The following is a 12,278-nucleotide window of genomic DNA, read 5'->3' as shown; positions in this document are numbered from 1 at the left end:
CGTGCAATTTGCTGCAGAGATTATCACACCTGGACATGAGCCTCATCGATACCAAAAGAGTTGGAAACCTGTGTGTGAATCGATGAAAAAGCGCGACTCAATAAAGTTTAACAAGTTCCATGGTGCTTTTTAGAAATGCAGTTTCTGTTCACCTCAATCCAAAAGGCAGTTTCTGAACATAGTAACAGAAGTCAAAAGGTAATTACCTCACCCCACCCCCACTCCGGAAGAGGTGCTAACTGCCCTTGATTGCTTTTTGTTCACGATGTGAAGAGCTCTCACGCCTGAGTCACCGTCACGTCTCTGGTTGCTGAGTGAATCACAAAGAAGGACGTTCTCCAGAGCTGCAACTGCCTCACTTCCCCACTCGCCCTCCCCGTTTCCATTTTCCTGCTCGTCAGTGATTTAAAGAAAACCAAATGGATGCGATGTCATTCTGTCGCCTCTCTGTCGATTCCTCCGTTTCAGTTCCAACGTGGCTTAGATCTCGGGGCGCACCTTAATACTAGCGACGCTATGAAAGCACAGGTCCAGAGGTTCCTCTGAGAGTGGAATTTCTTTCATTGCTGTTGCTGATTGAATGAGCCACTAACGTGCGATCTGCTCCAAAACATGATTCAGGACCTCTGGTGCCAATTCTCGCACGCTGAATAACGACAGACACCTTCCAAATGAGGTCTTTCAGAGACGACTTTGGGATACATTTGACAGACAGACTAGTTGAGGAATCCGTGGTGCACTGTGACACCAGCACATCAGCTTCTTCCCTGTCTTTGAACCGGGCCGCCTGCGCAAGGAATGCGAATGCGGTAATGCTTTTCGTGGAAGGATCAGAAGGGGGTAACTACACTCTCAAACAGAATGGCATATGATAGGAAACAGGTTGGAGAAAAACTTTACAATGCTTTGCACAGTAATTAAATGGAATTGCATTGCATTGCACTACGAGAGAAGATTTGTTCAAGCAAACTCGAAGGCAGGTTTGCACATGGGAAAGCAAGCAAGAAAGCTACGTTCTTGTCGATGTCAAAGGCTGCAGTTGAAGAGTAAAGCAGTTTCTGCCCAGTTTCGAACTGAGGACCTTTCGCGTGTAAGGCGAACGTGATGACCACTACACTACAGAAACAAGCCTCGGTCGCCCTCGCTGCAGCTCAGTGGCATCCAGCACTGAAAGTTGAAGCCATTCTACCTTTCACCTTTCTGTTTCCGTTAGCTCGTTGTTTAATGGGACTTGTTTAATTTTAGCGATGTGGTGAGCATGGACGAGATACACCGAAGTGTCTGTTTCCACGCGGTGTACCCCAATAACGTTGTGTTGCTTACACCTGCTTTAAAGAATTACGTTTTTGCGGAGCTTACCGTCGCAGTCTGTGGCAAAATCATTTAGTCTGTTCGACTGCTCACGGGAAAGGTAGCATTGTGAAACACTGCAGAAACGAACGACTTCCTTACTTTTGCTCCGACTGACCATACTCCGTGAAGGTTTCCCAGATTCTCAGCTGGAAGTTACCTCAGAAACCCTGTTAATTCGTAATGTATTGAGCGAATCGCAAAACAGAAAGCATTTAACACGGAACACAAACAAAACTGGAAAACCAAATGCATTTTCAGACACAGCGAGCATGAATGCTAAATGTGAGACAGTCCGGGGGCATGAGCCATAAAGTAATCACACAACGAACAACAGGGCAATTCCAAACTACTCTTTCAAACATACTGGAGCCTGAGTGCACCACCACTTCCCAGACAATGCTGCAAAGAGACAAAGAAAGAACATAATAAGAATGGGCCATAAAAAGTGAATTTCACCAATCACAGTCTCGATTAGATTACCTTTCCCTTCCGATGTCTCCAGGACGGAAATGACTGAAGTGGGAGAAATTCAATAACATATGACATCGAAATACATTGGAACGATTTTCTCATTGGCCAGAAAACCAAATAACGACGAGTCGAGTCACCGTAGGACTCTGTTTCGCAACAACGATGAAATAACAGTCTCCATTCGGTTCCAGTAAAAGCTCAACTTGCCTGGAACAGAAAGCAACAGTAGAGCTGCTGGCGATTTTCCATGCGGGAAGCGAACACGATCACGACAGCACAGACACTTTGGAAAATTCGGCACTTTTCCACACCGCAGTCAATTCGCCGGGAAGCAAACTCATTTTACTTCTGTTTTAAACAGAAATGAGGCAGGGATTGAAGCAGCATTTAAACCAGCTGTTCCGTTGGAGCTGTTCAGCAGAATGGCAGCGGTGGGATTCGAACCCACGCCTCTGTCGAGACTGGAGCCTTAATCCAGTGCCTTAGACCGCTCGGCCACACTACCAGCACGTCCGCGACTCCATTTTCTTGCACTTCCAATTGTGTTCCTGCATAACAACAGATTCAAACTGACGTGAAAAGGTTTGAATGATCCCTCTCCGACTCGCACAGCTGCTGGGATGTGCCCGTCTCCAATATCAATTTCTCAGCAGTTAACGATAGCCCATCAAACCAGACAAAAATCACTGGTAAACTGAGTCTATCTTCTCAGACTGGATTCAGCTACAAATGTATCTGTGAGTGCGTGAGAATATATGATCGGTTATGATTGGGTCAAATTACCATGAGCTACTTGACATTACTGCAATTTCGATTCTTGCTTTGCTAAATGATTTCACCCATTGCTCGAAACAGGACAACTTTCACGTTTACACGGAACATGAAACACACCGGACTACAGGGAAAATTCACAAAGCTGAGCAGGCCGTGTCCCAAATCATACCGTGCAGCATTGTTTCAGTCACTGTGTCTGTTTTGCAGAATAAGGTTCCCAAAGAATGTTCCACCCTAAAACCGGAGGTAGCATTACAATCCGAGAACGACAGATTACATTGTGAGGAAGGTCTGACCTCGGGGCCGGTTCGAGATGTCACTTTCCTTGCCTTTTACCTTAACCGTGCAATTTGCTGCAGAGATTGTCACACCTGGACATGAGCCTCATCGATACCAAAAGAGTTGGAAACCTGTGTGTGAATCGATGAAAAAGCGCGACTCAATAAAGTTTAACAAGTTCCATGGTGCTTTTTAGAAATGCAGTTTCTGTTCACCTCAATCCAAAAGGCAGTTTCTGAACATAGTAACAGAAGTCAAAAGGTAATTACCTCACCCCACCCCCACTCCGGAAGAGGTGCTAACTGCCCTTGATTGCTTTTTGTTCACGATGTGAAGAGCTCTCACGCCTGAGTCACCGTCACGTCTCTGGTTGCTGAGTGAATCACAAAGAAGGACGTTCTCCAGAGCTGCAACTGCCTCACTTCCCCACTCGCCCTCCCCGTTTCCATTTTCCTGCTCGTCAGTGATTTAAAGAAAACCAAATGGATGCGATGTCATTCTGTCGCCTCTCTGTCGATTCCTCCGTTTCAGTTCCAACGTGGCTTAGATCTCGGGGCGCACCTTAATACTAGCGACGCTATGAAAGCACAGGTCCAGAGGTTCCTCTGAGAGTGTAATTTCTTTCATTGCTGTTGCTGATTGAATGAGCCACTAACGTGCGATCTGCTCCAAAACATGATTCAGGACCTCTGGTGCCAATTCTCGCACGCTGAATAACGACAGACACCTTCCAAATGAGGTCTTTCAGAGACGACTTTGGGATACATTTGACAGACAGACTAGTTGAGGAATCCGTGGTGCACTGTGACACCAGCACATCAGCTTCTTCCCTGTCTTTGAACCGGGCCGCCTGCGCAAGGAATGCGAATGCGGTAATGCTTTTCGTGGAAGGATCAGAAGGGGGTAACTACACTCTCAAACAGAATGGCACATGATAGGAAACAGGTTGGAGAAAAACTTTACAATGCTTTGCACAGTAATTAAATGGAATTGCATTGCATTGCACTACGAGAGAAGATTTGTTCAAGCAAACTCGAAGGCAGGTTTGCACATGGGAAAGCAAGCAAGAAAGCTACGTTCTTGTCGATGTCAAAGGCTGCAGTTGAAGAGTAAAGCAGTTTCTGCCCAGTTTCGAACTGAGGACCTTTCGCGTGTAAGGCGAACGTGATGACCACTACACTACAGAAACAAGCCTCGGTCGCCCTCGCTGCAGCTCAGTGGCATCCAGCACTGAAAGTTGAAGCCATTCTACCTTTCACCTTTCTGTTTCCGTTAGCTCGTTGTTTAATGGGACTTGTTTAATTTTAGCGATGTGGTGAGCATGGACGAGATACACCGAAGTGTCTGTTTCCACGCGGTGTACCCCAATAACGTTGTGTTGCTTACACCTGCTTTAAAGAATTACGTTTTTGCGGAGCTTACCGTCGCAGTCTGTGGCAAAATCATTTAGTCTGTTCGACTGCTCACGGGAAAGGTAGCATTGTGAAACACTGCAGAAACGAACGACTTCCTTACTTTTGCTCCGACTGACCATACTCCGTGAAGGTTTCCCAGATTCTCAGCTGGAAGTTACCTCAGAAACCCTGTTAATTCGTAATGTATTGAGCGAATCGCAAAACAGAAAGCATTTAACACGGAACACAAACAAAACTGGAAAACCAAATGCATTTTCAGACACAGCGAGCATGAATGCTAAATGTGAGACAGTCCGGGGGCATGAGCCATAAAGTAATCACACAACGAACAACAGGGCAATTCCAAACTACTCTTTCAAACATACTGGAGCCTGAGTGCACCACCACTTCCCAGACAATGCTGCAAAGAGACAAAGAAAGAACATAATAAGAATGGGCCATAAAAAGTGAATTTCACCAATCACAGTCTCGATTAGATTACCTTTCCCTTCCGATGTCTCCAGGACGGAAATGACTGAAGTGGGAGAAATTCAATAACATATGACATCGAAATACATTGGAACGATTTTCTCATTGGCCAGAAAACCAAATAACGACGAGTCGAGTCACCGTAGGACTCTGTTTCGCAACAACGATGAAATAACAGTCTCCATTCGGTTCCAATAAAAGCTCAACTTGCCTGGAACAGAAAGCAACAGTAGAGCTGCTGGCGATTTTCCATGCGGGAAGCGAACACGATCACGACAGCACAGACACTTTGGAAAATTCGGCACTTTTCCACACCGCAGTCAATTCGCCGGGAAGCAAACTCATTTTACTTCTGTTTTAAACAGAAATGAGGCAGGGATTGAAGCAGCATTTAAACCAGCTGTTCCGTTGGAGCTGTTCAGCAGAAATGGCAGCGGTGGGATTCGAACCCACGCCTCTGTCGAGACTGGAGCCTTAATCCAGTGCCTTAGACCGCTCGGCCACACTACCAGCACGTCCGCGAGTCCGTTTTCTTGCACTTCCAATTGTGTTCCTGCATAACAACAGATTCAAACTGACGTGAAAAGGTTTGAATGATCCCTCTCCGACTCGCACAGCTGCTGGGATGTGCCCGTCTCCAATATCAATTTCTCAGCAGTTAACGATAGCCCATCAAACCAGACAAAAATCACTGGTAAACTGAGTCTATCTTCTCAGACTGGATTCAGCTACAAATGTATCTGTGAGTGCGTGAGAATATATGATCGGTTATGATTGGGTCAAATTACCATGAGCTACTTGACATTACTGCAATTTCGATTCTTGCTTTGCTAAATGATTTCACCCATTGCTCGAAACAGGACAACTTTCACGTTTACACGGAACATGAAACACACCGGACTACAGGGAAAATTCACAAAGCTGAGCAGGCCGTGTCCCAAATCATACCGTGCAGCATTGTTTCAGTCACTGTGTCTGTTTTGCAGAATAAGGTTCCCAAAGAATGTTCCACCCTAAAACCGGAGGTAGCATTACAATCCGAGAACGACAGATTACATTGTGAGGAAGGTCTGACCTCGGGGCCGGTTCGAGATGTCACTTTCCTTGCCTTTTACCTTAACCGTGCAATTTGCTGCAGAGATTGTCACACCTGGACATGAGCCTCATCGATACCAAAAGAGTTGGAAACCTGTGTGTGAATCGATGAAAAAGCGCGACTCAATAAAGTTTAACAAGTTCCATGGTGCTTTTTAGAAATGCAGTTTCTGTTCACCTCAATCCAAAAGGCAGTTTCTGAACATAGTAACAGAAGTCAAAAGGTAATTACCTCACCCCACCCCCACTCCGGAAGAGGTGCTAACTGCCCTTGATTGCTTTTTGTTCACGATGTGAAGAGCTCTCACGCCTGAGTCACCGTCACGTCTCTGGTTGCTGAGTGAATCACAAAGAAGGACGTTCTCCAGAGCTGCAACTGCCTCACTTCCCCACTCGCCCTCCCCGTTTCCATTTTCCTGCTCGTCAGTGATTTAAAGAAAACCAAATGGATGCGATGTCATTCTGTCGCCTCTCTGTCGATTCCTCCGTTTCAGTTCCAACGTGGCTTAGATCTCGGGGCGCACCTTAATACTAGCGACGCTATGAAAGCACAGGTCCAGAGGTTCCTCTGAGAGTGTAATTTCTTTCATTGCTGTTGCTGATTGAATGAGCCACTAACGTGCGATCTGCTCCAAAACATGATTCAGGACCTCTGGTGCCAATTCTCGCACGCTGAATAACGACAGACACCTTCCAAATGAGGTCTTTCAGAGACGACTTTGGGATACATTTGACAGACAGACTAGTTGAGGAATCCGTGGTGCACTGTGACACCAGCACATCAGCTTCTTCCCTGTCTTTGAACCGGGCCGCCTGCGCAAGGAATGCGAATGCGGTAATGCTTTTCGTGGAAGGATCAGAAGGGGGTAACTACACTCTCAAACAGAATGGCACATGATAGGAAACAGGTTGGAGAAAAACTTTACAATGCTTTGCACAGTAATTAAATGGAATTGCATTGCATTGCACTACGAGAGAAGATTTGTTCAAGCAAACTCGAAGGCAGGTTTGCACATGGGAAAGCAAGCAAGAAAGCTACGTTCTTGTCGATGTCAAAGGCTGCAGTTGAAGAGTAAAGCAGTTTCTGCCCAGTTTCGAACTGAGGACCTTTCGCGTGTAAGGCGAACGTGATGACCACTACACTACAGAAACAAGCCTCGGTCGCCCTCGCTGCAGCTCAGTGGCATCCAGCACTGAAAGTTGAAGCCATTCTACCTTTCACCTTTCTGTTTCCGTTAGCTCGTTGTTTAATGGGACTTGTTTAATTTTAGCGATGTGGTGAGCATGGACGAGATACACCGAAGTGTCTGTTTCCACGCGGTGTACCCCAATAACGTTGTGTTGCTTACACCTGCTTTAAAGAATTACGTTTTTGCGGAGCTTACCGTCGCAGTCTGTGGCAAAATCATTTAGTCTGTTCGACTGCTCACGGGAAAGGTAGCATTGTGAAACACTGCAGAAACGAACGACTTCCTTACTTTTGCTCCGACTGACCATACTCCGTGAAGGTTTCCCAGATTCTCAGCTGGAAGTTACCTCAGAAACCCTGTTAATTCGTAATGTATTGAGCGAATCGCAAAACAGAAAGCATTTAACACGGAACACAAACAAAACTGGAAAACCAAATGCATTTTCAGACACAGCGAGCATGAATGCTAAATGTGAGACAGTCCGGGGGCATGAGCCATAAAGTAATCACACAACGAACAACAGGGCAATTCCAAACTACTCTTTCAAACATACTGGAGCCTGAGTGCACCACCACTTCCCAGACAATGCTGCAAAGAGACAAAGAAAGAACATAATAAGAATGGGCCATAAAAAGTGAATTTCACCAATCACAGTCTCGATTAGATTACCTTTCCCTTCCGATGTCTCCAGGACGGAAATGACTGAAGTGGGAGAAATTCAATAACATATGACATCGAAATACATTGGAACGATTTTCTCATTGGCCAGAAAACCAAATAACGACGAGTCGAGTCACCGTAGGACTCTGTTTCGCAACAACGATGAAATAACAGTCTCCATTCGGTTCCAATAAAAGCTCAACTTGCCTGGAACAGAAAGCAACAGTAGAGCTGCTGGCGATTTTCCATGCGGGAAGCGAACACGATCACGACAGCACAGACACTTTGGAAAATTCGGCACTTTTCCACACCGCAGTCAATTCGCCGGGAAGCAAACTCATTTTACTTCTGTTTTAAACAGAAATGAGGCAGGGATTGAAGCAGCATTTAAACCAGCTGTTCCGTTGGAGCTGTTCAGCAGAAATGGCAGCGGTGGGATTCGAACCCACGCCTCTGTCGAGACTGGAGCCTTAATCCAGTGCCTTAGACCGCTCGGCCACACTACCAGCACGTCCGCGAGTCCGTTTTCTTGCACTTCCAATTGTGTTCCTGCATAACAACAGATTCAAACTGACGTGAAAAGGTTTGAATGATCCCTCTCCGACTCGCACAGCTGCTGGGATGTGCCCGTCTCCAATATCAATTTCTCAGCAGTTAACGATAGCCCATCAAACCAGACAAAAATCACTGGTAAACTGAGTCTATCTTCTCAGACTGGATTCAGCTACAAATGTATCTGTGAGTGCGTGAGAATATATGATCGGTTATGATTGGGTCAAATTACCATGAGCTACTTGACATTACTGCAATTTCGATTCTTGCTTTGCTAAATGATTTCACCCATTGCTCGAAACAGGACAACTTTCACGTTTACACGGAACATGAAACACACCGGACTACAGGGAAAATTCACAAAGCTGAGCAGGCCGTGTCCCAAATCATACCGTGCAGCATTGTTTCAGTCACTGTGTCTGTTTTGCAGAATAAGGTTCCCAAAGAATGTTCCACCCTAAAACCGGAGGTAGCATTACAATCCGAGAACGACAGATTACATTGTGAGGAAGGTCTGACCTCGGGGCCGGTTCGAGATGTCACTTTCCTTGCCTTTTACCTTAACCGTGCAATTTGCTGCAGAGATTATCACACCTGGACATGAGCCTCATCGATACCAAAAGAGTTGGAAACCTGTGTGTGAATCGATGAAAAAGCGCGACTCAATAAAGTTTAACAAGTTCCATGGTGCTTTTTAGAAATGCAGTTTCTGTTCACCTCAATCCAAAAGGCAGTTTCTGAACATAGTAACAGAAGTCAAAAGGTAATTACCTCACCCCACCCCCACTCCGGAAGAGGTGCTAACTGCCCTTGATTGCTTTTTGTTCACGATGTGAAGAGCTCTCACGCCTGAGTCACCGTCACGTCTCTGGTTGCTGAGTGAATCACAAAGAAGGACGTTCTCCAGAGCTGCAACTGCCTCACTTCCCCACTCGCCCTCCCCGTTTCAATTTTCCTGCTCGTCAGTGAATTAAAGAAAACCAAATGGATGCGATGTCATTCTGTCGCCTCTCTGTCGATTCCTCCGTTTCAGTTCCAACGTGGCTTAGATCTCGGGGCGCACCTTAATACTAGCGACGCTATGAAAGCACAGGTCCAGAGGTTCCTCTGAGAGTGTAATTTCTTTCATTGCTGTTGCTGATTGAATGAGCCACTAACGTGCGATCTGCTCCAAAACATGATTCAGGACCTCTGGTGCCAATTCTCGCACGCTGAATAACGACAGACACCTTCCAAATGAGGTCTTTCAGAGACGACTTTGGGATACATTTGACAGACAGACTAGTTGAGGAATCCGTGGTGCACTGTGACACCAGCACATCAGCTTCTTCCCTGTCTTTGAACCGGGCCGCCTGCGCAAGGAATGCGAATGCGGTAATGCTTTTCGTGGAAGGATCAGAAGGGGGTAACTACACTCTCAAACAGAATGGCATATGATAGGAAACAGGTTGGAGAAAAACTTTACAATGCTTTGCACAGTAATTAAATGGAATTGCATTGCATTGCACTACGAGAGAAGATTTGTTCAAGCAAACTCGAAGGCAGGTTTGCACATGGGAAAGCAAGCAAGAAAGCTACGTTCTTGTCGATGTCAAAGGCTGCAGTTGAAGAGTAAAGCAGTTTCTGCCCAGTTTCGAACTGAGGACCTTTCGCGTGTAAGGCGAACGTGATGACCACTACACTACAGAAACAAGCCTCGGTCGCCCTCGCTGCAGCTCAGTGGCATCCAGCACTGAAAGTTGAAGCCATTCTACCTTTCACCTTTCTGTTTCCGTTAGCTCGTTGTTTAATGGGACTTGTTTAATTTTAGCGATGTGGTGAGCATGGACGAGATACACCGAAGTATCTGTTTCCACGCGGTGTACCCCAATAACGTTGTGTTGCTTACACCTGCTTTAAAGAATTACGTTTTTGCGGAGCTTACCGTCGCAGTCTGTGGCAAAATCATTTAGTCTGTTCGACTGCTCACGGGAAAGGTAGCATTGTGAAACACTGCAGAAACGAACGACTTCCTTACTTTTGCTCCGACTGACCATACTCCGTGAAGGTTTCCCAGATTCTCAGCTGGAAGTTACCTCAGAAACCCTGTTAATTCGTAATGTATTGAGCGAATCGCAAAACAGAAAGCATTTAACACGGAACACAAACAAAACTGGAAAACCAAATGCATTTTCAGACACAGCGAGCATGAATGCTAAATGTGAGACAGTCCGGGGGCATGAGCCATAAAGTAATCACACAACGAACAACAGGGCAATTCCAAACTACTCTTTCAAACATACTGGAGCCTGAGTGCACCACCACTTCCCAGACAATGCTGCAAAGAGACAAAGAAAGAACATAATAAGAATGGGCCATAAAAAGTGAATTTCACCAATCACAGTCTCGATTAGATTACCTTTCCCTTCCGATGTCTCCAGGACGGAAATGACTGAAGTGGGAGAAATTCAATAACATATGACATCGAAATACATTGGAACGATTTTCTCATTGGCCAGAAAACCAAATAACGACGAGTCGAGTCACCGTAGGACTCTGTTTCGCAACAACGATGAAATAACAGTCTCCATTCGGTTCCAGTAAAAGCTCAACTTGCCTGGAACAGAAAGCAACAGTAGAGCTGCTGGCGATTTTCCATGCGGGAAGCGAACACGATCACGACAGCACAGACACTTTGGAAAATTCGGCACTTTTCCACACCGCAGTCAATTCGCCGGGAAGCAAACTCATTTTACTTCAGTTTTAAACAGAAATGAGGCAGGGATTGAAGCAGCATTTAAACCAGCTGTTCCGTTGGAGCTGTTCAGCAGAAATGGCAGCGGTGGGATTCGAACCCACGCCTCTGTCGAGACTGGAGCCTTAATCCAGTGCCTTAGACCGCTCGGCCACACTACCAGCACGTCCGCGAGTTCATTTTCTTGCACTTCCAATTGTGTTCCTGCATAACAACAGATTCAAACTGACGTGAAAAGGTTTGAATGATCCCTCTCCGACTCGCACAGCTGCTGGGATGTGCCCGTCTCCAATATCAATTTCTCAGCAGTTAACGATAGCCCATCAAACCAGACAAAAATCACTGGTAAACTGAGTCTATCTTCTCAGACTGGATTCAGCTACAAATGTATCTGAGAGTGCGTGAGAATATATGATCGGTTATGATTGGGTCAAATTACCATGAGCTACTTGACATTACTGCAATTTCGATTCTTGCTTTGCTAAATGATTTCACCCATTGCTCGAAACAGGACAACTTTCACGTTTACACGGAACATGAAACACACCGGACTACAGGGAAAATTCACAAAGCTGAGCAGGCCGTGTCCCAAATCATACCGTGCAGCATTGTTTCAGTCACTGTGTCTGTTTTGCAGAATAAGGTTCCCAAAGAATGTTCCACCCTAAAACCGGAGGTAGCATTACAATCCGAGAACGACAGATTACATTGTGAGGAAGGTCTGACCTCGGGGCCGGTTCGAGATGTCACTTTCCTTGCCTTTTACCTTAACCGTGCAATTTGCTGCAGAGATTGTCACACCTGGACATGAGCCTCATCGATACCAAAAGAGTTGGAAACCTGTGTGTGAATCGATGAAAAAGCGCGACTCAATAAAGTTTAACAAGTTCCATGGTGCTTGTTAGAAATGCAGTTTCTGTTCACCTCAATCCAAAAGGCAGTTTCTGAACATAGTAACAGAAGTCAAAAGGTAATTACCTCACCCCACCCCCACTCCGGAAGAGGTGCTAACTGCCCTTGATTGCTTTTTGTTCACGATGTGAAGAGCTCTCACGCCTGAGTCACCGTCACGTCTCTGGTTGCTGAGTGAATCACAAAGAAGGACGTTCTCCAGAGCTGCAACTGCCTCACTTCCCCACTCGCCCTCCCCGTTTCCATTTTCCTGCTCGTCAGTGATTTAAAGAAAACCAAATGGATGCGATGTCATTCTGTCGCCTCTCTGTCGATTCCTCCGTTTCAGTTCCAACGTGGCTTAGATCTCGGGGCGCACCTTAATACTAGCGACGC

The 12,278-nt window shown here is 45.9% G+C and overlaps 8 non-coding genes across 8 annotated transcripts; all 8 read right to left on the bottom strand.

The window, feature by feature from the left end:
• Positions 1-1,053: 1,053 nt before the first annotated feature.
• On the bottom strand, positions 1,054-1,126 carry trnav-uac (transfer RNA valine (anticodon UAC)). The gene has a single exon. It is a non-coding gene; the product is annotated as a tRNA-Val (tRNA).
• A 1,121-nt stretch (positions 1,127-2,247) lies between these two features.
• trnal-aag (transfer RNA leucine (anticodon AAG)) lies at positions 2,248-2,329 on the bottom strand. Its single transcript has one exon. It is a non-coding gene; the product is annotated as a tRNA-Leu (tRNA).
• Positions 2,330-3,993: 1,664 nt separating this feature from the next.
• trnav-uac (transfer RNA valine (anticodon UAC)) lies at positions 3,994-4,066 on the bottom strand. The gene has a single exon. It is a non-coding gene; the product is annotated as a tRNA-Val (tRNA).
• Positions 4,067-5,188: 1,122 nt separating this feature from the next.
• On the bottom strand, positions 5,189-5,270 carry trnal-aag (transfer RNA leucine (anticodon AAG)). The gene has a single exon. It is a non-coding gene; the product is annotated as a tRNA-Leu (tRNA).
• A 1,664-nt stretch (positions 5,271-6,934) lies between these two features.
• trnav-uac (transfer RNA valine (anticodon UAC)) lies at positions 6,935-7,007 on the bottom strand. The gene has a single exon. It is a non-coding gene; the product is annotated as a tRNA-Val (tRNA).
• A 1,122-nt stretch (positions 7,008-8,129) lies between these two features.
• On the bottom strand, positions 8,130-8,211 carry trnal-aag (transfer RNA leucine (anticodon AAG)). Its single transcript has one exon. It is a non-coding gene; the product is annotated as a tRNA-Leu (tRNA).
• Positions 8,212-9,875: 1,664 nt separating this feature from the next.
• trnav-uac (transfer RNA valine (anticodon UAC)) lies at positions 9,876-9,948 on the bottom strand. Its single transcript has one exon. It is a non-coding gene; the product is annotated as a tRNA-Val (tRNA).
• Positions 9,949-11,070: 1,122 nt separating this feature from the next.
• Positions 11,071-11,152, bottom strand: trnal-aag (transfer RNA leucine (anticodon AAG)). Its single transcript has one exon. It is a non-coding gene; the product is annotated as a tRNA-Leu (tRNA).
• Positions 11,153-12,278: the final 1,126 nt, after the last annotated feature.

Source organism: Chiloscyllium punctatum, chromosome 18 (assembly GCF_047496795.1).
Source record: "Chiloscyllium punctatum isolate Juve2018m chromosome 18, sChiPun1.3, whole genome shotgun sequence".
NCBI lineage: Eukaryota > Metazoa > Chordata > Chondrichthyes > Orectolobiformes > Hemiscylliidae > Chiloscyllium > Chiloscyllium punctatum.
Note: the sequence above shows the minus strand (reverse complement) of the source record. Positions and strands in the feature narration are given on the sequence as shown.